The sequence below is a fragment of the Danio rerio genome, chromosome 5 (genome assembly GCF_052040795.2).
Source record: "Danio rerio strain M-AB ecotype USA chromosome 5, GRCz13ab, whole genome shotgun sequence".
In the NCBI taxonomy this organism is placed as follows: domain Eukaryota; kingdom Metazoa; phylum Chordata; class Actinopteri; order Cypriniformes; family Danionidae; genus Danio; species Danio rerio.
The window spans coordinates 45,001,632-45,023,970 of NC_141025.1; the positions used below are offsets into that span (position 1 = coordinate 45,001,632).

A 22,339-nucleotide genomic window follows, 5' to 3' on the forward strand; every position below is an offset into this window, starting at 1 on the left:
CTGAACCCATCGGTCGTTGTTTTTATTACATGTCTGACTCTGCCTGTCTTAAGGAGGAATGGCTTGGCTTCGGTTTGGTGAGACTGCTGGCAGAAAGTGTCCACCCACGCTTGACATAACCAAAAGCACGCTAGTCTTTGTTAGTATAGTGGACAGTATTTCCATGTGTCACCCGGATGATCAGGGTTCGCTTCCCTGCCAGGGGGGGCTTTTTTTAGGATGCTAAACTCCTCTTAAAAACTTGAGCTTCAGCATGAATCTGTCCAAAAAAAAAACAAGCCCACAGTGCGACGTTCGTCGGAAGAAACTTGCAGCCTTTTGCTCTCAGGCACCCTCAACATAATAGTGCAGCTGAACAGTTTACATTCTTGCATGAGTGATCCTCGTTAGTATAGTGGACAGTATCTCCGCCTGTCACGCGGAAGACCGGGGTACGATTCCCCGACGGGGAGGCATTTTCTTCAAGACGCTGAACTCCTTACCCCACCTCAGGCTTAAGCATAAAGCTGTCCAAAGAAACAAACCCACCATACAATATTGGCCATGTCCTTCTTGTGGTAAATAAGAGCTCGATTTTGCTCACTCGCTTTTTTGCTGCGGTTCCAAAGACTGCAATTGTGAAGAGAGGGAGAAAAAGACACACAGATCCAAGATTGCTGCGCTTTAGAGAATGAGCTAAGAGCAACTTCATTTGATCGCCGGATTGATAACAACCATTCGGTCTAGGCTAATCTACTGACACAAACACTCTTCCACATCTCGTTCTGCAATTCAACATCTTAATGCAGCTCTGCAGATAGCAGAGCACCAAAAAATAAACAAAACTCACAATAGTTCCTCCCCACGGAAATCTTTAGTAAAAGGCGAAAGATTTGTGCGTGTTTGAAGAGAAACTCGAGCTGTAACACTATGCTGCTTAATCAGAGCAGTTGGCCATACACAGCACAATGTTCGGCAAGGGTGACTGCAAGGCACGTTGGCCTCGTAATCCTACTTTGTTGAAATGAAGGCATCGAAGCATTACGCAGTACAGAATGAGGTCACACAGAAAGAGGTGCAGTCTTTGGTTAAGACAAATATATCCACATTTTCAAAGCTGCAGTGATGTCACCATGTAAAATTGTGTTATTAGGACATCAGACAGATTAGAGCCCAGTCCTTGGTAACAGCCAAAGGTTTTGAGGGTGACTATAACCAGCAGAAGCTACAGTTTGCCCTTTGGACTGAACCCATCGGTCGTTGTTTTTATTACATGTCTGACTCTGCCTGTCTTAAGGAGGAATGGCTTGGCTTCGGTTTGGTGAGACTGCTGGCAGAAAGTGTCCACCCACGCTTGACATATCCAACAGCACGCTAGTCTTTGTTAGTATAGTGGACAGTATTTCCATGTGTCACCAGGATGATCAGAGTTCGCTTCCCTGCCAGGGGGTGCTTTTTTTTAGGATGCTAAACTCCTCTCAAAAACTTGAGCTTCAGCATGAATCTGTCCAAAAAAAACAAGCCCACAGTGCGACGTTCGTCAGAAGAAACTTGCAGCCTTTTGCTCTCAGGCACCCTCAACATAATAGTGCAGCTGAACAGTTTACATTCTTGCATAAGTGATCCTCGTTAGTATAGTGGACAGTATCTCCGCCTGTCACGCGGAAGACCGGGGTTCGATTCCCCGACGGGGAGGCATTTTCTTCAAGACGCTGAACTCCTTACCCCACCTCAGGCTTAAGCATAAAGCTGTCCAAAGAAACAAACCCACCATTCAATATTGGCCATGTCCTACTTGTGGTAAAAAAGAGCTCGATTTTGCTCACTCGCTTTTTTGCTGCGGTTCCAAAGATTGCAATTGTGAAGAGAGGGAGAAAAAGACACACAGATCCAAGATTGCTGCGCTTTAGAAAATGAGCTAAGAGCAACTTCATTCGATCGCCGGATTGATAACAACCATTCTGTCTAGGCTAATCTACTGACACAAACACTCTTCCACATCTCGTTCTGCAATTCAACATCTTAATGCAGCTCTGCAGATAGCAGAGCACCCAAAAATAAACAAAACTCACAATAGTTCCTCCCCACGGAAATCTTTAGTAAAAGGCGAAAGATTTGTGCGTGATTGAAGAGAAACTCGAGCTGTAACACTATGCTGCTTAATCAGAGCAGTTGGCCATACACAGCACAATGTTCGGCAAAGGTGACTGCAAGGCACGTTGGCCTCGTAATCCTACTTTGTTGAAATGAAGGCATCGAAGCATTACGCAGTACAGAATGAGGTCACACAGAAAGAGGTGCAGTCTTTGGTTAAGACAAATATATCCACATTTTCAAAGCTGCAGTGATGTCACCATGTAAAATTGTGTTATTAGGACATCAGACAGATTAGAGCCCAGTCCTTGGTAACAGCCAAAGGTTTTGAGGGTGACTATAACCAGCAGAAGCTACAGTTTGCCCTTTGGACTGAACCCATCGGTCGTTGTTTTTATTACATGTCTGACTCTGCCTGTCTTAAGGAGGAATGGCTTGGCTTCGGTTTGGTGAGACTGCTGGCAGAAAGTGTCCACCCACGCTTGACATAACCAAAAGCACGCTAGACTTTGTTAGTATAGTGGACAGTATTTCCATGTGTCACCCGGATGATCAGGGTTCGCTTCCCTGCCAGGGGGGGCTTTTTTTAGGATGCTAAACTCCTCTTAAAAACTTGAGCTTCAGCATGAATCTGTCCAAAAAAAAAACAAGCCCACAGTGCGACGTTCGTCGGAAGAAACTTGCAGCCTTTTGCTCTCAGGCACCCTCAACATAATAGTGCAGCTGAACAGTTTACATTCTTGCATGAGTGATCCTCGTTAGTATAGTGGACAGTATCTCCGCCTGTCACGCGGAAGACCGGGGTTCGATTCCCCGACGGGGAGGCATTTTCTTCAAGACGCTGAACTCCTTACCCCACCTCAGGCTTAAGCATAAAGCTGTCCAATGAAACAAACCCACCATACAATATTGGCCATGTCCTTCTTGTGGTAAATAAGAGCTCGATTTTGCTCACTCGCTTTTTTGCTGCGGTTCCAAAGACTGCAATTGTGAAGAGAGGGAGAAAAAGACACACAGATCCAAGATTGCTGCGCTTTAGAGAATGAGCTAAGAGCAACTTCATTTGATCGCCGGATTGATAACAACCATTCTGTCTAGGCTAATCTACTGACACAAACACTCTTCCACATCTCGTTCTGCAATTCAACATCTTAATGCAGCTCTGCAGATAGCAGAGCACCCAAAAATAAACAAAACTCACAATAGCTCCTCCCCACGGAAATCTTTAGTAAAAGGCGAAAGATTTGTGCGTGATTGAAGAGAAACTCGAGCTGTAACACTATGCTGCTTAATCAGAGCATTTGGCCATACACAGCACAATGTTCGGCAAGGGTGACTGCAAGGCACGTTGGCCTCGTAATCCTACTTTGTTGAAATGAAGGCATCGAAGCATTACGCAGTACAGAATGAGGTCACACAGAAAGAGGTGCAGTCTTTGGTTAAGACAAATATATCCACATTTTCAAAGCTGCAGTGATGTCACCATGTAAAATTGTGTTATTAGGACATCAGACAGATTAGAGCCCAGTCCTTGGTAACAGCCAAAGGTTTTGAGGGTGACTATAACCAGCAGAAGCTACAGTTTGCCCTTTGGACTGAACCCATCGGTCGTTGTTTTTATTACATGTCTGACTCTGCCTGTCTTAAGGAGGAATGGCTTGGCTTCGGTTTGGTGAGACTGCTGGCAGAGAGTGTCCACCCACGCTTGACATAACCAAAGGCACGCTAGTCTTTGTTAGTATAGTGGACAGTATTTCCATGTGTCACCCGGATGATCAGAGTTCGCTTCCCTGCCAGGGGGTGCTTTTTTTTAGGATGCTAAACTCCTCTCAAAAACTTGAGCTTCAGCATGAATCTGTCCAAAAAAAACAAGCCCACAGTGCGACGTTCGTCGGAAGAAACTTGCAGCCTTTTGCTCTCAGGCACCCTCAACATAATAGTGCAGCTGAACAGTTTACATTCTTGCATGAGTGATCCTCGTTAGTATAGTGGACAGTATCTCCGCCTGTCACGCGGAAGACCGGGGTTCGATTCCCCGACGGGGAGGCATTTTCTTCAAGACGCTGAACTCCTTACCCCACCTCAGGCTTAAGCATAAAGCTGTCCAAAGAAACAAACCCACCATACAATATTGGCCATGTCCTTCTTGTGGTAAATAAGAGCTCGATTTTGCTCACTCGCTTTTTTGCTGCGGTTCCAAAGACTGCAATTGTGAAGAGAGGGAGAAAAAGACACACAGATCCAAGATTGCTGCGCTTTAGAGAATGAGCTAAGAGCAACTTCATTTGATCGCCGGATTGATAACAACCATTCTGTCTAGGCTAATCTACTGACACAAACACTCTTCCACATCTCGTTCTGCAATTCAACATCTTAATGCAGCTCTGCAGATAGCAGAGCACCCAAAAATAAACAAAACTCACAATAGTTCCTCCCCACGGAAATCTTTAGTAAAAGGCGAAAGATTTGTGCGTGATTGAAGAGAAACTCGAGCTGTAACACTATGCTGCTTAATCAGAGCAGTTGGCCATACACAGCACAATGTTCGGCAAAGGTGACTGCAAGGCACGTTGGCCTCGTAATCCTACTTTGTTGAAATGAAGGCATCGAAGCATTACGCAGTACAGAATGAGCTCACACAGAAAGAGGTGCAGTCTTTGGTTAAGACAAATATATCCACATTTTCAAAGCTGCAGTGATGTCACCATGTAAAATTGTGTTATTAGGACATCAGACAGATTAGAGCCCAGTCCTTGGTAACAGCCAAAGGTTTTGAGGGTGACTATAACCAGCAGAAGCTACAGTTTGCCCTTTGGACTGAACCCATCGGTCGTTGTTTTTATTACATGTCTGACTCTGCCTGTCTTAAGGAGGAATGGCTTGGCTTCGGTTTGGTGAGACTGCTGGCAGAAAGTGTCCACCCACGCTTGACATAACCAAAAGCACGCTAGTCTTTGTTAGTATAGTGGACAGTATTTCCATGTGTCACCCGGATGATCAGGGTTCGCTTCCCTGCCAGGGGGGGCTTTTTTTAGGATGCTAAACTCCTCTTAAAAACTTGAGCTTCAGCATGAATCTGTCCAAAAAAAAAACAAGCCCACAGTGCGACGTTCGTCGGAAGAAACTTGCAGCCTTTTGCTCTCAGGCACCCTCAACATAATAGTGCAGCTGAACAGTTTACATTCTTGCATGAGTGATCCTCGTTAGTATAGTGGACAGTATCTCCGCCTGTCACGCGGAAGACCGGGGTACGATTCCCCGACGGGGAGGCATTTTCTTCAAGACGCTGAACTCCTTACCCCACCTCAGGCTTAAGCATAAAGCTGTCCAAAGAAACAAACCCACCATACAATATTGGCCATGTCCTTCTTGTGGTAAATAAGAGCTCGATTTTGCTCACTCGCTTTTTTGCTGCGGTTCCAAAGACTGCAATTGTGAAGAGAGGGAGAAAAAGACACACAGATCCAAGATTGCTGCGCTTTAGAGAATGAGCTAAGAGCAACTTCATTTGATCGCCGGATTGATAACAACCATTCTGTCTAGGCTAATCTACTGACACAAACACTCTTCCACATCTCGTTCTGCAATTCAACATCTTAATGCAGCTCTGCAGATAGCAGAGCACCCAAAAATAAACAAAACTCACAATAGTTCCTCCCCACGGAAATCTTTAGTAAAAGGCGAAAGATTTGTGCGTGATTGAAGAGAAACTCGAGCTGTAACACTATGCTGCTTAATCAGAGCAGTTGGCCATACACAGCACAATGTTCGGCAAAGGTGACTGCAAGGCACGTTGGCCTCGTAATCCTACTTTGTTGAAATGAAGGCATCGAAGCATTACGCAGTACAGAATGAGCTCACACAGAAAGAGGTGCAGTCTTTGGTTAAGACAAATATATCCACATTTTCAAAGCTGCAGTGATGTCACCATGTAAAATTGTGTTATTAGGACATCAGACAGATTAGAGCCCAGTCCTTGGTAACAGCCAAAGGTTTTGAGGGTGACTATAACCAGCAGAAGCTACAGTTTGCCCTTTGGACTGAACCCATCGGTCGTTGTTTTTATTACATGTCTGACTCTGCCTGTCTTAAGGAGGAATGGCTTGGCTTCGGTTTGGTGAGACTGCTGGCAGAAAGTGTCCACCCACGCTTGACATAACCAAAAGCACGCTAGTCTTTGTTAGTATAGTGGACAGTATTTCCATGTGTCACCCGGATGATCAGGGTTCGCTTCCCTGCCAGGGGGGGCTTTTTTTAGGATGCTAAACTCCTCTTAAAAACTTGAGCTTCAGCATGAATCTGTCCAAAAAAAAAACAAGCCCACAGTGCGACGTTCGTCGGAAGAAACTTGCAGCCTTTTGCTCTCAGGCACCCTCAACATAATAGTGCAGCTGAACAGTTTACATTCTTGCATGAGTGATCCTCGTTAGTATAGTGGACAGTATCTCCGCCTTTCACGCGGAAGACCGGGGTACGATTCCCCGACGGGGAGGCATTTTCTTCAAGACGCTGAACTCCTTACCCCACCTCAGGCTTAAGCATAAAGCTGTCCAAAGAAACAAACCCACCATACAATATTGGCCATGTCCTTCTTGTGGTAAATAAGAGCTCGATTTTGCTCACTCGCTTTTTTGCTGCGGTTCCAAAGACTGCAATTGTGAAGAGAGGGAGAAAAAGACACACAGATCCAAGATTGCTGCGCTTTAGAGAATGAGCTAAGAGCAACTTCATTTGATCGCCGGATTGATAACAACCATTCGGTCTAGGCTAATCTACTGACAAAAACACTCTTCCACATCTCGTTCTGCAATTCAACATCTTAATGCAGCTCTGCAGATAGCAGAGCACCAAAACATAAACAAAACTCACAATAGTTCCTCCCCACGGAAATCTTTAGTAAAAGGCGAAAGATTTGTGCGTGTTTGAAGAGAAACTCGAGCTGTAACACTATGCTGCTTAATCAGAGCAGTTGGCCATACACAGCACAATGTTCGGCAAGGGTGACTGCAAGGCACGTTGGCCTCGTAATCCTACTTTGTTGAAATGAAGGCATCGAAGCATTACGCAGTACAGAATGAGGTCACACAGAAAGAGGTGCAGTCTTTGGTTAAGACAAATATATCCACATTTTCAAAGCTGCAGTGATGTCACCATGTAAAATTGTGTTATTAGGACATCAGACAGATTAGAGCCCAGTCCTTGGTAACAGCCAAAGGTTTTGAGGGTGACTATAACCAGCAGAAGCTACAGTTTGCCCTTTGGACTGAACCCATCGGTCGTTGTTTTTATTACATGTCTGACTCTGCCTGTCTTAAGGAGGAATGGCTTGGCTTCGGTTTGGTGAGACTGCTGGCAGAAAGTGTCCACCCACGCTTGACATAACCAAAAGCACGCTAGTCTTTGTTAGTATAGTGGACAGTATTTCCATGTGTCACCCGGATGATCAGGGTTCGCTTCCCTGCCAGGGGGGGCTTTTTTTAGGATGCTAAACTCCTCTTAAAAACTTGAGCTTCAGCATGAATCTGTCCAAAAAAAAAACAAGCCCACAGTGCGACGTTCGTCGGAAGAAACTTGCAGCCTTTTGCTCTCAGGCACCCTCAACATAATAGTGCAGCTGAACAGTTTACATTCTTGCATGAGTGATCCTCGTTAGTATAGTGGACAGTATCTCCGCCTGTCACGCGGAAGACCGGGGTACGATTCCCCGACGGGGAGGCATTTTCTTCAAGACGCTGAACTCCTTACCCCACCTCAGGCTTAAGCATAAAGCTGTCCAAAGAAACAAACCCACCATACAATATTGGCCATGTCCTTCTTGTGGTAAATAAGAGCTCGATTTTGCTCACTCGCTTTTTTGCTGCGGTTCCAAAGACTGCAATTGTGAAGAGAGGGAGAAAAAGACACACAGATCCAAGATTGCTGCGCTTTAGAGAATGAGCTAAGAGCAACTTCATTTGATCGCCGGATTGATAACAACCATTCTGTCTAGGCTAATCTACTGACACAAACACTCTTCCACATCTCGTTCTGCAATTCAACATCTTAATGCAGCTCTGCAGATAGCAGAGCACCCAAAAATAAACAAAACTCACAATAGTTCCTCCCCACGGAAATCTTTAGTAAAAGGCGAAAGATTTGTGCGTGATTGAAGAGAAACTCGAGCTGTAACACTATGCTGCTTAATCAGAGCAGTTGGCCATACACAGCACAATGTTCGGCAAAGGTGACTGCAAGGCACGTTGGCCTCGTAATCCTACTTTGTTGAAATGAAGGCATCGAAGCATTACGCAGTACAGAATGAGCTCACACAGAAAGAGGTGCAGTCTTTGGTTAAGACAAATATATCCACATTTTCAAAGCTGCAGTGATGTCACCATGTAAAATTGTGTTATTAGGACATCAGACAGATTAGAGCCCAGTCCTTGGTAACAGCCAAAGGTTTTGAGGGTGACTATAACCAGCAGAAGCTACAGTTTGCCCTTTGGACTGAACCCATCGGTCGTTGTTTTTATTACATGTCTGACTCTGCCTGTCTTAAGGAGGAATGGCTTGGCTTCGGTTTGGTGAGACTGCTGGCAGAAAGTGTCCACCCACGCTTGACATAACCAAAAGCACGCTAGTCTTTGTTAGTATAGTGGACAGTATTTCCATGTGTCACCCGGATGATCAGGGTTCGCTTCCCTGCCAGGGGGGGCTTTTTTTAGGATGCTAAACTCCTCTTAAAAACTTGAGCTTCAGCATGAATCTGTCCAAAAAAAAAACAAGCCCACAGTGCGACGTTCGTCGGAAGAAACTTGCAGCCTTTTGCTCTCAGGCACCCTCAACATAATAGTGCAGCTGAACAGTTTACATTCTTGCATGAGTGATCCTCGTTAGTATAGTGGACAGTATCTCCGCCTGTCACGCGGAAGACCGGGGTACGATTCCCCGACGGGGAGGCATTTTCTTCAAGACGCTGAACTCCTTACCCCACCTCAGGCTTAAGCATAAAGCTGTCCAAAGAAACAAACCCACCATACAATATTGGCCATGTCCTTCTTGTGGTAAATAAGAGCTCGATTTTGCTCACTCGCTTTTTTGCTGCGGTTCCAAAGACTGCAATTGTGAAGAGAGGGAGAAAAAGACACACAGATCCAAGATTGCTGCGCTTTAGAGAATGAGCTAAGAGCAACTTCATTTGATCGCCGGATTGATAACAACCATTCGGTCTAGGCTAATCTACTGACACAAACACTCTTCCACATCTCGTTCTGCAATTCAACATCTTAATGCAGCTCTGCAGATAGCAGAGCACCAAAACATAAACAAAACTCACAATAGTTCCTCCCCACGGAAATCTTTAGTAAAAGGCGAAAGATTTGTGCGTGTTTGAAGAGAAACTCGAGCTGTAACACTATGCTGCTTAATCAGAGCAGTTGGCCATACACAGCACAATGTTCGGCAAGGGTGACTGCAAGGCACGTTGGCCTCGTAATCCTACTTTGTTGAAATGAAGGCATCGAAGCATTACGCAGTACAGAATGAGGTCACACAGAAAGAGGTGCAGTCTTTGGTTAAGACAAATATATCCACATTTTCAAAGCTGCAGTGATGTCACCATGTAAAATTGTGTTATTAGGACATCAGACAGATTAGAGCCCAGTCCTTGGTAACAGCCAAAGGTTTTGAGGGTGACTATAACCAGCAGAAGCTACAGTTTGCCCTTTGGACTGAACCCATCGGTCGTTGTTTTTATTACATGTCTGACTCTGCCTGTCTTAAGGAGGAATGGCTTGGCTTCGGTTTGGTGAGACTGCTGGCAGAAAGTGTCCACCCACGCTTGACATATCCAACAGCACGCTAGTCTTTGTTAGTATAGTGGACAGTATTTCCATGTGTCACCAGGATGATCAGAGTTCGCTTCCCTGCCAGGGGGTGCTTTTTTTAGGATGCTAAACTCCTCTCAAAAACTTGAGCTTCAGCATGAATCTGTCCAAAAAAAACAAGCCCACAGTGCGACGTTCGTCAGAAGAAACTTGCAGCCTTTTGCTCTCAGGCACCCTCAACATAATAGTGCAGCTGAACAGTTTACATTCTTGCATAAGTGATCCTCGTTAGTATAGTGGACAGTATCTCCGCCTGTCACGCGGAAGACCGGGGTTCGATTCCCCGATGGGGAGGCATTTTCTTCAAGACGCTGAACTCCTTACCCCACCTCAGGCTTAAGCATAAAGCTGTCCAAAGAAACAAACCCACCATTCAATATTGGCCATGTCCTACTTGTGGTAAAAAAGAGCTCGATTTTGCTCACTCGCTTTTTTGCTGCGGTTCCAAAGATTGCAATTGTGAAGAGAGGGAGAAAAAGACACACAGATCCAAGATTGCTGCGCTTTAGAAAATGAGCTAAGAGCAACTTCATTCGATCGCCGGATTGATAACAACCATTCTGTCTAGGCTAATCTACTGACACAAACACTCTTCCACATCTCGTTCTGCAATTCAACATCTTAATGCAGCTCTGCAGATAGCAGAGCACCCAAAAATAAACAAAACTCACAATAGTTCCTCCCCACGGAAATCTTTAGTAAAAGGCGAAAGATTTGTGCGTGATTGAAGAGAAACTCGAGCTGTAACACTATGCTGCTTAATCAGAGCAGTTGGCCATACACAGCACAATGTTCGGCAAAGGTGACTGCAAGGCACGTTGGCCTCGTAATCCTACTTTGTTGAAATGAAGGCATCGAAGCATTACGCAGTACAGAATGAGGTCACACAGAAAGAGGTGCAGTCTTTGGTTAAGACAAATATATCCACATTTTCAAAGCTGCAGTGATGTCACCATGTAAAATTGTGTTATTAGGACATCAGACAGATTAGAGCCCAGTCCTTGGTAACAGCCAAAGGTTTTGAGGGTGACTATAACCAGCAGAAGCTACAGTTTGCCCTTTGGACTGAACCCATCGGTCGTTGTTTTTATTACATGTCTGACTCTGCCTGTCTTAAGGAGGAATGGCTTGGCTTCGGTTTGGTGAGACTGCTGGCAGAAAGTGTCCACCCACGCTTGACATAACCAAAAGCACGCTAGACTTTGTTAGTATAGTGGACAGTATTTCCATGTGTCACCCGGATGATCAGGGTTCGCTTCCCTGCCAGGGGGGGCTTTTTTTAGGATGCTAAACTCCTCTTAAAAACTTGAGCTTCAGCATGAATCTGTCCAAAAAAAAAAACAAGCCCACAGTGCGACGTTCGTCGGAAGAAACTTGCAGCCTTTTGCTCTCAGGCACCCTCAACATAATAGTGCAGCTGAACAGTTTACATTCTTGAGTGATCCTCGTTAGTATAGTGGACAGTATCTCCGCCTGTCACGCGGAAGACCGGGGTTCGATTCCCCGACGGGGAGGCATTTTCTTCAAGACGCTGAACTCCTTACCCCACCTCAGGCTTAAGCATAAAGCTGTCCAAAGAAACAAACCCACCATACAATATTGGCCATGTCCTTCTTGTGGTAAATAAGAGCTCGATTTTGCTCACTCGCTTTTTTGCTGCGGTTCCAAAGACTGCAATTGTGAAGAGAGGGAGAAAAAGACACACAGATCCAAGATTGCTGCGCTTTAGAGAATGAGCTAAGAGCAACTTCATTTGATCGCCGGATTGATAACAACCATTCTGTCTAGGCTAATCTACTGACACAAACACTCTTCCACATCTCGTTCTGCAATTCAACATCTTAATGCAGCTCTGCAGATAGCAGAGCACCCAAAAATAAACAAAACTCACAATAGTTCCTCCCCACGGAAATCTTTAGTAAAAGGCGAAAGATTTGTGCGTGATTGAAGAGAAACTCGAGCTGTAACACTATGCTGCTTAATCAGAGCAGTTGGCCATACACAGCACAATGTTCGGCAAAGGTGACTGCAAGGCACGTTGGCCTCGTAATCCTACTTTGTTGAAATGAAGGCATCGAAGCATTACGCAGTACAGAATGAGGTCACACAGAAAGAGGTGCAGTCTTTGGTTAAGACAAATATATCCACATTTTCAAAGCTGCAGTGATGTCACCATGTAAAATTGTGTTATTAGGACATCAGACAGATTAGAGCCCAGTCCTTGGTAACAGCCAAAGGTTTTGAGGGTGACTATAACCAGCAGAAGCTACAGTTTGCCCTTTGGACTGAACCCATCGGTCGTTGTTTTTATTACATGTCTGACTCTGCCTGTCTTAAGGAGGAATGGCTTGGCTTCGGTTTGGTGAGACTGCTGGCAGAAAGTGTCCACCCACGCTTGACATAACCAAAAGCACGCTAGTCTTTGTTAGTATAGTGGACAGTATTTCCATGTGTCACCCGGATGATCAGGGTTCGCTTCCCTGCCAGGGGGGGCTTTTTTTAGGATGCTAAACTCCTCTTAAAAACTTGAGCTTCAGCATGAATCTGTCCAAAAAAAAAACAAGCCCACAGTGCGACGTTCGTCGGAAGAAACTTGCAGCCTTTTGCTCTCAGGCACCCTCAACATAATAGTGCAGCTGAACAGTTTACATTCTTGCATGAGTGATCCTCGTTAGTATAGTGGACAGTATCTCCGCCTGTCACGCGGAAGACCGGGGTACGATTCCCCGACGGGGAGGCATTTTCTTCAAGACGCTGAACTCCTTACCCCACCTCAGGCTTAAGCATAAAGCTGTCCAAAGAAACAAACCCACCATACAATATTGGCCATGTCCTTCTTGTGGTAAATAAGAGCTCGATTTTGCTCACTCGCTTTTTTGCTGCGGTTCCAAAGACTGCAATTGTGAAGAGAGGGAGAAAAAGACACACAGATCCAAGATTGCTGCGCTTTAGAGAATGAGCTAAGAGCAACTTCATTTGATCGCCGGATTGATAACAACCATTCGGTCTAGGCTAATCTACTGACACAAACACTCTTCCACATCTCGTTCTGCAATTCAACATCTTAATGCAGCTCTGCAGATAGCAGAGCACCAAAAAATAAACAAAACTCACAATAGTTCCTCCCCACGGAAATCTTTAGTAAAAGGCGAAAGATTTGTGCGTGTTTGAAGAGAAACTCGAGCTGTAACACTATGCTGCTTAATCAGAGCAGTTGGCCATACACAGCACAATGTTCGGCAAGGGTGACTGCAAGGCACGTTGGCCTCGTAATCCTACTTTGTTGAAATGAAGGCATCGAAGCATTACGCAGTACAGAATGAGGTCACACAGAAAGAGGTGCAGTCTTTGGTTAAGACAAATATATCCACATTTTCAAAGCTGCAGTGATGTCACCATGTAAAATTGTGTTATTAGGACATCAGACAGATTAGAGCCCAGTCCTTGGTAACAGCCAAAGGTTTTGAGGGTGACTATAACCAGCAGAAGCTACAGTTTGCCCTTTGGACTGAACCCATCGGTCGTTGTTTTTATTACATGTCTGACTCTGCCTGTCTTAAGGAGGAATGGCTTGGCTTCGGTTTGGTGAGACTGCTGGCAGAAAGTGTCCACCCACGCTTGACATATCCAACAGCACGCTAGTCTTTGTTAGTATAGTGGACAGTATTTCCATGTGTCACCAGGATGATCAGAGTTCGCTTCCCTGCCAGGGGGTGCTTTTTTTTAGGATGCTAAACTCCTCTCAAAAACTTGAGCTTCAGCATGAATCTGTCCAAAAAAAACAAGCCCACAGTGCGACGTTCGTCAGAAGAAACTTGCAGCCTTTTGCTCTCAGGCACCCTCAACATAATAGTGCAGCTGAACAGTTTACATTCTTGCATAAGTGATCCTCGTTAGTATAGTGGACAGTATCTCCGCCTGTCACGCGGAAGACCGGGGTTCGATTCCCCGACGGGGAGGCATTTTCTTCAAGACGCTGAACTCCTTACCCCACCTCAGGCTTAAGCATAAAGCTGTCCAAAGAAACAAACCCACCATTCAATATTGGCCATGTCCTACTTGTGGTAAAAAAGAGCTCGATTTTGCTCACTCGCTTTTTTGCTGCGGTTCCAAAGATTGCAATTGTGAAGAGAGGGAGAAAAAGACACACAGATCCAAGATTGCTGCGCTTTAGAAAATGAGCTAAGAGCAACTTCATTCGATCGCCGGATTGATAACAACCATTCTGTCTAGGCTAATCTACTGACACAAACACTCTTCCACATCTCGTTCTGCAATTCAACATCTTAATGCAGCTCTGCAGATAGCAGAGCACCCAAAAATAAACAAAACTCACAATAGTTCCTCCCCACGGAAATCTTTAGTAAAAGGCGAAAGATTTGTGCGTGATTGAAGAGAAACTCGAGCTGTAACACTATGCTGCTTAATCAGAGCAGTTGGCCATACACAGCACAATGTTCGGCAAAGGTGACTGCAAGGCACGTTGGCCTCGTAATCCTACTTTGTTGAAATGAAGGCATCGAAGCATTACGCAGTACAGAATGAGGTCACACAGAAAGAGGTGCAGTCTTTGGTTAAGACAAATATATCCACATTTTCAAAGCTGCAGTGATGTCACCATGTAAAATTGTGTTATTAGGACATCAGACAGATTAGAGCCCAGTCCTTGGTAACAGCCAAAGGTTTTGAGGGTGACTATAACCAGCAGAAGCTACAGTTTGCCCTTTGGACTGAACCCATCGGTCGTTGTTTTTATTACATGTCTGACTCTGCCTGTCTTAAGGAGGAATGGCTTGGCTTCGGTTTGGTGAGACTGCTGGCAGAAAGTGTCCACCCACGCTTGACATAACCAAAAGCACGCTAGACTTTGTTAGTATAGTGGACAGTATTTCCATGTGTCACCCGGATGATCAGGGTTCGCTTCCCTGCCAGGGGGGGCTTTTTTTAGGATGCTAAACTCCTCTTAAAAACTTGAGCTTCAGCATGAATCTGTCCAAAAAAAAAACAAGCCCACAGTGCGACGTTCGTCGGAAGAAACTTGCAGCCTTTTGCTCTCAGGCACCCTCAACATAATAGTGCAGCTGAACAGTTTACATTCTTGCATGAGTGATCCTCGTTAGTATAGTGGACAGTATCTCCGCCTGTCACGCGGAAGACCGGGGTTCGATTCCCCGACGGGGAGGCATTTTCTTCAAGACGCTGAACTCCTTACCCCACCTCAGGCTTAAGCATAAAGCTGTCCAATGAAACAAACCCACCATACAATATTGGCCATGTCCTTCTTGTGGTAAATAAGAGCTCGATTTTGCTCACTCGCTTTTTTGCTGCGGTTCCAAAGACTGCAATTGTGAAGAGAGGGAGAAAAAGACACACAGATCCAAGATTGCTGCGCTTTAGAGAATGAGCTAAGAGCAACTTCATTTGATCGCCGGATTGATAACAACCATTCTGTCTAGGCTAATCTACTGACACAAACACTCTTCCACATCTCGTTCTGCAATTCAACATCTTAATGCAGCTCTGCAGATAGCAGAGCACCCAAAAATAAACAAAACTCACAATAGCTCCTCCCCACGGAAATCTTTAGTAAAAGGCGAAAGATTTGTGCGTGATTGAAGAGAAACTCGAGCTGTAACACTATGCTGCTTAATCAGAGCAGTTGGCCATACACAGCACAATGTTCGGCAAGGGTGACTGCAAGGCACGTTGGCCTCGTAATCCTACTTTGTTGAAATGAAGGCATCGAAGCATTACGCAGTACAGAATGAGGTCACACAGAAAGAGGTGCAGTCTTTGGTTAAGACAAATATATCCACATTTTCAAAGCTGCAGTGATGTCACCATGTAAAATTGTGTTATTAGGACATCAGACAGATTAGAGCCCAGTCCTTGGTAACAGCCAAAGGTTTTGAGGGTGACTATAACCAGCAGAAGCTACAGTTTGCCCTTTGGACTGAACCCATCGGTCGTTGTTTTTATTACATGTCTGACTCTGCCTGTCTTAAGGAGGAATGGCTTGGCTTCGGTTTGGTGAGACTGCTGGCAGAGAGTGTCCACCCACGCTTGACATAACCAAAGGCACGCTAGTCTTTGTTAGTATAGTGGACAGTATTTCCATGTGTCACCCGGATGATCAGGGTTCGCTTCCCTGCCAGGGGGGGGCTTTTTTTAGGATGCTAAACTCCTCTTAAAAACTTGAGCTTCAGCATGAATCTGTCCAAAAAAAAAACAAGCCCACAGTGCGACGTTCGTCAGAAGAAACTTGCAGCCTTTTGCTCTCAGGCACCCTCAACATAAAAGTGCAGCTGAATAGTTTACATTCTTGCATGAGTGATCCTCGTTAGTATAGTGGACAGTATCTCCGCCTGTCACGCGGAAGACCGGGGTTCGATTCCCCGACGGGGAGGCATTTTCTTCAAGACGCTGAACTCCTTACCCCACCTCAGGCTTAAGCATAAAGCTGTCCAAAGAAACAAACCCACCATACAATATTGGCCATGTCCTTCTTGTGGTAAATAAGAGCTCGATTTTGCTCACTCGCTTTTTTGCTGCGGTTCCAAAGACTGCAATTGTGAAGAGAGGGAGAAAAAGACACACAGATCCAAGATTGCTGCGCTTTAGAGAATGAGCTAAGAGCAACTTCATTTGATCGCCGGATTGATAACAACCATTCTGTCTAGGCTAATCTACTGACACAAACACTCTTCCACATCTCGTTCTGCAATTCAACATCTTAATGCAGCTCTGCAGATAGCAGAGCACCCAAAAATAAACAAAACTCACAATAGCTCCTCCCCACGGAAATCTTTAGTAAAAGGCGAAAGATTTGTGCGTGATTGAAGAGAAACTCGAGCTGTAACACTATGCTGCTTAATCAGAGCAGTAGGCCTGACACAGCACAATGTTCGGCAAGGGTGACTGCAAGGCACGTTGGCCTCGTAATCCTACTTTGTTGAAATGAAGGCATCGAAGCATTACGCAGTACAGAATGAGGTCACACAGAAAGAGGTGCAGTCTTTGGTTAAGACAAATATATCCACATTTTCAAAGCTGAAGTGATGTCACCATGTAAAATTGTGTTATTAGGACATCAGACAGATTAGAGCCCAGTCCTTGGTAACAGCCAAAGGTTTTGAGGGTGACTATAACCAGCAGAAGCTACAGTTTGCCCTTTGGACTGAACCCATCGGTCGTTGTTTTTATTACATGTCTGACTCTGCCTGTCTTAAGGAGGAATGGCTTGGCTTCGGTTTGGTGAGACTGCTGGCAGAAAGTGTCCACCCACGCTTGACATATCCAACAGCACGCTAGTCTTTGTTAGTATAGTGGACAGTATTTCCATGTGTCACCAGGATGATCAGAGTTCGCTTCCCTGCCAGGGGGTGCTTTTTTTTAGGATGCTAAACTCCTCTCAAAAACTTGAGCTTCAGCATGAATCTGTCCAAAAAAAAAAACAAGCCCACAGTGCGACGTTCGTCGGAAGAAACTTGCAGCCTTTTGCTCTCAGGCACCCTCAACATAATAGTGCAGCTGAACAGTTTACATTCTTGCATGAGTGATCCTCGTTAGTATAGTGGACAGTATCTCCGCCTGTCACGCGGAAGACCGGGGTTCGATTCCCCGACGGGTAGGCATTTTCTTCAAGACGCTGAACTCCTTACCCCACCTCAGGCTTAAGCATAAAGCTGTCCAAAGAAACAAACCCACCATTCAATATTGGCCATGTCCTACTTGTGGTAAAAAAGAGCTCGATTTTGCTCACTCGCTTTTTTGCTGCGGTTCCAAAGATTGCAATTGTGAAGAGAGGGAGAAAAAGACACACAGATCCAAGATTGCTGCGCTTTAGAAAATGAGCTAAGAGCAACTTCATTCGATCGCCGGATTGATAACAACCATTCTGTCTAGGCTAATCTACTGACACAAACACTCTTCCACATCTCGTTCTGCAATTCAACATCTTAATGCAGCTCTGCAGATAGCAGAGCACCCAAAAATAAACAAAACTCACAATAGTTCCTCCCCACGGAAATCTTTAGTAAAAGGCGAAAGATTTGTGCGTGATTGAAGAGAAACTCGAGCTGTAACACTATGCTGCTTAATCAGAGCAGTTGGCCATACACAGCACAATGTTCGGCAAAGGTGACTGCAAGGCACGTTGGCCTCGTAATCCTACTTTGTTGAAATGAAGGCATCGAAGCATTACGCAGTACAGAATGAGGTCACACAGAAAGAGGTGCAGTCTTTGGTTAAGACAAATATATCCACATTTTCAAAGCTGCAGTGATGTCACCATGTAAAATTGTGTTATTAGGACATCAGACAGATTAGAGCCCAGTCCTTGATAACAGCCAAAGGTTTTGAGGGTGACTATAACCAGCAGAAGCTACAGTTTGCCCTTTGGACTGAACCCATCGGTCGTTGTTTTTATTACATGTCTGACTCTGCCTGTCTTAAGGAGGAATGGCTTGGCTTCGGTTTGGTGAGACTGCTGGCAGAAAGTGTCCACCCACGCTTGACATAACCAAAAGCACGCTAGACTTTGTTAGTATAGTGGACAGTATTTCCATGTGTCACCCGGATGATCAGGGTTCGCTTCCCTGCCAGGGGGGGCTTTTTTTAGGATGCTAAACTCCTCTTAAAAACTTGAGCTTCAGCATGAATCTGTCCAAAAAAAAAACAAGCCCACAGTGCGACGTTCGTCGGAAGAAACTTGCAGCCTTTTGCTCTCAGGCACCCTCAACATAATAGTGCAGCTGAACAGTTTACATTCTTGCATGAGTGATCCTCGTTAGTATAGTGGACAGTATCTCCGCCTGTCACGCGGAAGACCGGGGTTCGATTCCCCGATGGGGAGGCATTTTCTTTAAGACGCTGAACTCCTTACCCCACCTCAGGCTTAAGCATAAAGCTGTCCAAAGAAACAAACCCACCATTCAATATTGGCCATGTCCTACTTGTGGTAAAAAAGAGCTCGATTTTGCTCACTCGCTTTTTTGCTGCGGTTCCAAAGATTGCAATTGTGAAGAGAGGGAGAAAAAGACACACAGATCCAAGATTGCTGCGCTTTAGAAAATGAGCTAAGAGCAACTTCATTCGATCGCCGGATTGATAACAACCATTCTGTCTAGGCTAATCTACTGACACAAACACTCTTCCACATCTCGTTCTGCAATTCAACATCTTAATGCAGCTCTGCAGATAGCAGAGCACCCAAAAATAAACAAAACTCACAATAGTTCCTCCCCACGGAAATCTTTAGTAAAAGGCGAAAGATTTGTGCGTGATTGAAGAGAAACTCGAGCTGTAACACTATGCTGCTTAATCAGAGCAGTTGGCCATACACAGCACAATGTTCGGCAAAGGTGACTGCAAGGCACGTTGGCCTCGTAATCCTACTTTGTTGAAATGAAGGCATCGAAGCATTACGCAGTACAGAATGAGGTCACACAGAAAGAGGTGCAGTCTTTGGTTAAGACAAATATATCCACATTTTCAAAGCTGCAGTGATGTCACCATGTAAAATTGTGTTATTAGGACATCAGACAGATTAGAGCCCAGTCCTTGGTAACAGCCAAAGGTTTTGAGGGTGACTATAACCAGCAGAAGCTACAGTTTGCCCTTTGGACTGAACCCATCGGTCGTTGTTTTTATTACATGTCTGACTCTGCCTGTCTTAAGGAGGAATGGCTTGGCTTCGGTTTGGTGAGACTGCTGGCAGAAAGTGTCCACCCACGCTTGACATAACCAAAAGCACGCTAGACTTTGTTAGTATAGTGGACAGTATTTCCATGTGTCACCCGGATGATCAGGGTTCGCTTCCCTGCCAGGGGGGGCTTTTTTTAGGATGCTAAACTCCTCTTAAAAACTTGAGCTTCAGCATGAATCTGTCCAAAAAAAAAACAAGCCCACAGTGCGACGTTCGTCGGAAGAAACTTGCAGCCTTTTGCTCTCAGGCACCCTCAACATAATAGTGCAGCTGAACAGTTTACATTCTTGCATGAGTGATCCTCGTTAGTATAGTGGACAGTATCTCCGCCTGTCACGCGGAAGACCGGGGTTCGATTCCCCGACAGGGAGGCATTTTCTTCAAGACGCTGAACTCCTTACCCCACCTCAGGCTTAAGCATAAAGCTGTCCAATGAAACAAACCCACCATACAATATTGGCCATGTCCTTCTTGTGGTAAATAAGAGCTCGATTTTGCTCACTCGCTTTTTTGCTGCGGTTCCAAAGACTGCAATTGTGAAGAGAGGGAGAAAAAGACACACAGATCCAAGATTGCTGCGCTTTAGAGAATGAGCTAAGAGCAACTTCATTTGATCGCCGGATTGATAACAACCATTCTGTCTAGGCTAATCTACTGACACAAACACTCTTCCACATCTCGTTCTGCAATTCAACATCTTAATGCAGCTCTGCAGATAGCAGAGCACCCAAAAATAAACAAAACTCACAATAGCTCCTCCCCACGGAAATCTTTAGTAAAAGGCGAAAGATTTGTGCGTGATTGAAGAGAAACTCGAGCTGTAACACTATGCTGCTTAATCAGAGCAGTTGGCCATACACAGCACAATGTTCGGCAAGGGTGACTGCAAGGCACGTTGGCCTCGTAATCCTACTTTGTTGAAATGAAGGCATCGAAGCATTACGCAGTACAGAATGAGGTCACACAGAAAGAGGTGCAGTCTTTGGTTAAGACAAATATATCCACATTTTCAAAGCTGCAGTGATGTCACCATGTAAAATTGTGTTATTAGGACATCAGACAGATTAGAGCCCAGTCCTTGGTAACAGCCAAAGGTTTTGAGGGTGACTATAACCAGCAGAAGCTACAGTTTGCCCTTTGGACTGAACCCATCGGTCGTTGTTTTTATTACATGTCTGACTCTGCCTGTCTTAAGGAGGAATGGCTTGGCTTCGGTTTGGTGAGACTGCTGGCAGAGAGTGTCCACCCACGCTTGACATAACCAAAGGCACGCTAGTCTTTGTTAGTATAGTGGACAGTATTTCCATGTGTCACCCGGATGATCAGGGTTCGCTTCCCTGCCAGGGGGGGGCTTTTTTTAGGATGCTAAACTCCTCTTAAAAACTTGAGCTTCAGCATGAATCTGTCCAAAAAAAAAACAAGCCCACAGTGCGACGTTCGTCAGAAGAAACTTGCAGCCTTTTGCTCTCAGGCACCCTCAACATAAAAGTGCAGCTGAATAGTTTACATTCTTGCATGAGTGATCCTCGTTAGTATAGTGGACAGTATCTCCGCCTGTCACGCGGAAGACCGGGGTTCGATTCCCCGACGGGGAGGCATTTTCTTCAAGACGCTGAACTCCTTACCCCACCTCAGGCTTAAGCATAAAGCTGTCCAAAGAAACAAACCCACCATACAATATTGGCCATGTCCTTCTTGTGGTAAATAAGAGCTCGATTTTGCTCACTCGCTTTTTTGCTGCGGTTCCAAAGACTGCAATTGTGAAGAGAGGGAGAAAAAGACACACAGATCCAAGATTGCTGCGCTTTAGAGAATGAGCTAAGAGCAACTTCATTTGATCGCCGGATTGATAACAACCATTCTGTCTAGGCTAATCTACTGACACAAACACTCTTCCACATCTCGTTCTGCAATTCAACATCTTAATGCAGCTCTGCAGATAGCAGAGCACCCAAAAATAAACAAAACTCACAATAGCTCCTCCCCACGGAAATCTTTAGTAAAAGGCGAAAGATTTGTGCGTGATTGAAGAGAAACTCGAGCTGTAACACTATGCTGCTTAATCAGAGCAGTAGGCCTGACACAGCACAATGTTCGGCAAGGGTGACTGCAAGGCACGTTGGCCTCGTAATCCTACTTTGTTGAAATGAAGGCATCGAAGCATTACGCAGTACAGAATGAGGTCACACAGAAAGAGGTGCAGTCTTTGGTTAAGACAAATATATCCACATTTTCAAAGCTGAAGTGATGTCACCATGTAAAATTGTGTTATTAGGACATCAGACAGATTAGAGCCCAGTCCTTGGTAACAGCCAAAGGTTTTGAGGGTGACTATAACCAGCAGAAGCTACAGTTTGCCCTTTGGACTGAACCCATCGGTCGTTGTTTTTATTACATGTCTGACTCTGCCTGTCTTAAGGAGGAATGGCTTGGCTTCGGTTTGGTGAGACTGCTGGCAGAAAGTGTCCACCCACGCTTGACATATCCAACAGCACGCTAGTCTTTGTTAGTATAGTGGACAGTATTTCCATGTGTCACCAGGATGATCAGAGTTCGCTTCCCTGCCAGGGGGTGCTTTTTTTTAGGATGCTAAACTCCTCTCAAAAACTTGAGCTTCAGCATGAATCTGTCCAAAAAAAAAAAACAAGCCCACAGTGCGACGTTCGTCGGAAGAAACTTGCAGCCTTTTGCTCTC

The 22,339-nt window shown here is 45.1% G+C and overlaps 1 long non-coding RNA gene and 26 other non-coding genes across 27 annotated transcripts in view; 8 read left to right on the forward strand and 19 right to left on the reverse strand.

The window, feature by feature from the left end:
• The window catches only part of LOC148679708 (uncharacterized), an 890,299-nt gene that overhangs the window by 836,492 nt on the left and 31,468 nt on the right, over nucleotides 1-22,339 (reverse strand). The gene's annotated exons all lie outside the window — the stretch shown is intronic.
• On the reverse strand, nucleotides 787-902 carry LOC147844284 (U5 spliceosomal RNA). Its single transcript, XR_015492251.1, has one exon. It is a non-coding gene; the product is annotated as a U5 spliceosomal RNA (small nuclear RNA).
• Nucleotides 1,603-1,674, forward strand: trnad-guc (transfer RNA aspartic acid (anticodon GUC)). The gene has a single exon. It is a non-coding gene; the product is annotated as a tRNA-Asp (tRNA).
• On the reverse strand, nucleotides 2,009-2,124 carry LOC147844286 (U5 spliceosomal RNA). The gene has a single exon (XR_015492297.1). It is a non-coding gene; the product is annotated as a U5 spliceosomal RNA (small nuclear RNA).
• On the forward strand, nucleotides 2,826-2,897 carry trnad-guc (transfer RNA aspartic acid (anticodon GUC)). The gene has a single exon. It is a non-coding gene; the product is annotated as a tRNA-Asp (tRNA).
• On the reverse strand, nucleotides 3,232-3,347 carry LOC147844288 (U5 spliceosomal RNA). Its single transcript, XR_015492324.1, has one exon. It is a non-coding gene; the product is annotated as a U5 spliceosomal RNA (small nuclear RNA).
• Nucleotides 4,048-4,119, forward strand: trnad-guc (transfer RNA aspartic acid (anticodon GUC)). Its single transcript has one exon. It is a non-coding gene; the product is annotated as a tRNA-Asp (tRNA).
• On the reverse strand, nucleotides 4,454-4,569 carry LOC147844290 (U5 spliceosomal RNA). Its single transcript, XR_015492298.1, has one exon. It is a non-coding gene; the product is annotated as a U5 spliceosomal RNA (small nuclear RNA).
• On the reverse strand, nucleotides 5,677-5,792 carry LOC147844291 (U5 spliceosomal RNA). The gene has a single exon (XR_015492299.1). It is a non-coding gene; the product is annotated as a U5 spliceosomal RNA (small nuclear RNA).
• On the reverse strand, nucleotides 6,900-7,015 carry LOC147844292 (U5 spliceosomal RNA). Its single transcript, XR_015492372.1, has one exon. It is a non-coding gene; the product is annotated as a U5 spliceosomal RNA (small nuclear RNA).
• Nucleotides 8,123-8,238, reverse strand: LOC147844293 (U5 spliceosomal RNA). Its single transcript, XR_015492300.1, has one exon. It is a non-coding gene; the product is annotated as a U5 spliceosomal RNA (small nuclear RNA).
• LOC147844294 (U5 spliceosomal RNA) lies at nucleotides 9,346-9,461 on the reverse strand. The gene has a single exon (XR_015492373.1). It is a non-coding gene; the product is annotated as a U5 spliceosomal RNA (small nuclear RNA).
• Nucleotides 10,567-10,682, reverse strand: LOC147844295 (U5 spliceosomal RNA). Its single transcript, XR_015492301.1, has one exon. It is a non-coding gene; the product is annotated as a U5 spliceosomal RNA (small nuclear RNA).
• trnad-guc (transfer RNA aspartic acid (anticodon GUC)) lies at nucleotides 11,381-11,452 on the forward strand. The gene has a single exon. It is a non-coding gene; the product is annotated as a tRNA-Asp (tRNA).
• On the reverse strand, nucleotides 11,787-11,902 carry LOC147844297 (U5 spliceosomal RNA). Its single transcript, XR_015492302.1, has one exon. It is a non-coding gene; the product is annotated as a U5 spliceosomal RNA (small nuclear RNA).
• Nucleotides 13,010-13,125, reverse strand: LOC147844298 (U5 spliceosomal RNA). Its single transcript, XR_015492252.1, has one exon. It is a non-coding gene; the product is annotated as a U5 spliceosomal RNA (small nuclear RNA).
• On the forward strand, nucleotides 13,826-13,897 carry trnad-guc (transfer RNA aspartic acid (anticodon GUC)). Its single transcript has one exon. It is a non-coding gene; the product is annotated as a tRNA-Asp (tRNA).
• Nucleotides 14,232-14,347, reverse strand: LOC147844300 (U5 spliceosomal RNA). The gene has a single exon (XR_015492303.1). It is a non-coding gene; the product is annotated as a U5 spliceosomal RNA (small nuclear RNA).
• trnad-guc (transfer RNA aspartic acid (anticodon GUC)) lies at nucleotides 15,049-15,120 on the forward strand. The gene has a single exon. It is a non-coding gene; the product is annotated as a tRNA-Asp (tRNA).
• Nucleotides 15,455-15,570, reverse strand: LOC147844302 (U5 spliceosomal RNA). Its single transcript, XR_015492325.1, has one exon. It is a non-coding gene; the product is annotated as a U5 spliceosomal RNA (small nuclear RNA).
• Nucleotides 16,273-16,344, forward strand: trnad-guc (transfer RNA aspartic acid (anticodon GUC)). Its single transcript has one exon. It is a non-coding gene; the product is annotated as a tRNA-Asp (tRNA).
• On the reverse strand, nucleotides 16,679-16,794 carry LOC147844304 (U5 spliceosomal RNA). Its single transcript, XR_015492326.1, has one exon. It is a non-coding gene; the product is annotated as a U5 spliceosomal RNA (small nuclear RNA).
• On the reverse strand, nucleotides 17,904-18,019 carry LOC147844305 (U5 spliceosomal RNA). The gene has a single exon (XR_015492304.1). It is a non-coding gene; the product is annotated as a U5 spliceosomal RNA (small nuclear RNA).
• On the reverse strand, nucleotides 19,127-19,242 carry LOC147844306 (U5 spliceosomal RNA). The gene has a single exon (XR_015492305.1). It is a non-coding gene; the product is annotated as a U5 spliceosomal RNA (small nuclear RNA).
• LOC147844307 (U5 spliceosomal RNA) lies at nucleotides 20,350-20,465 on the reverse strand. The gene has a single exon (XR_015492327.1). It is a non-coding gene; the product is annotated as a U5 spliceosomal RNA (small nuclear RNA).
• trnad-guc (transfer RNA aspartic acid (anticodon GUC)) lies at nucleotides 21,168-21,239 on the forward strand. Its single transcript has one exon. It is a non-coding gene; the product is annotated as a tRNA-Asp (tRNA).
• On the reverse strand, nucleotides 21,574-21,689 carry LOC147844309 (U5 spliceosomal RNA). Its single transcript, XR_015492328.1, has one exon. It is a non-coding gene; the product is annotated as a U5 spliceosomal RNA (small nuclear RNA).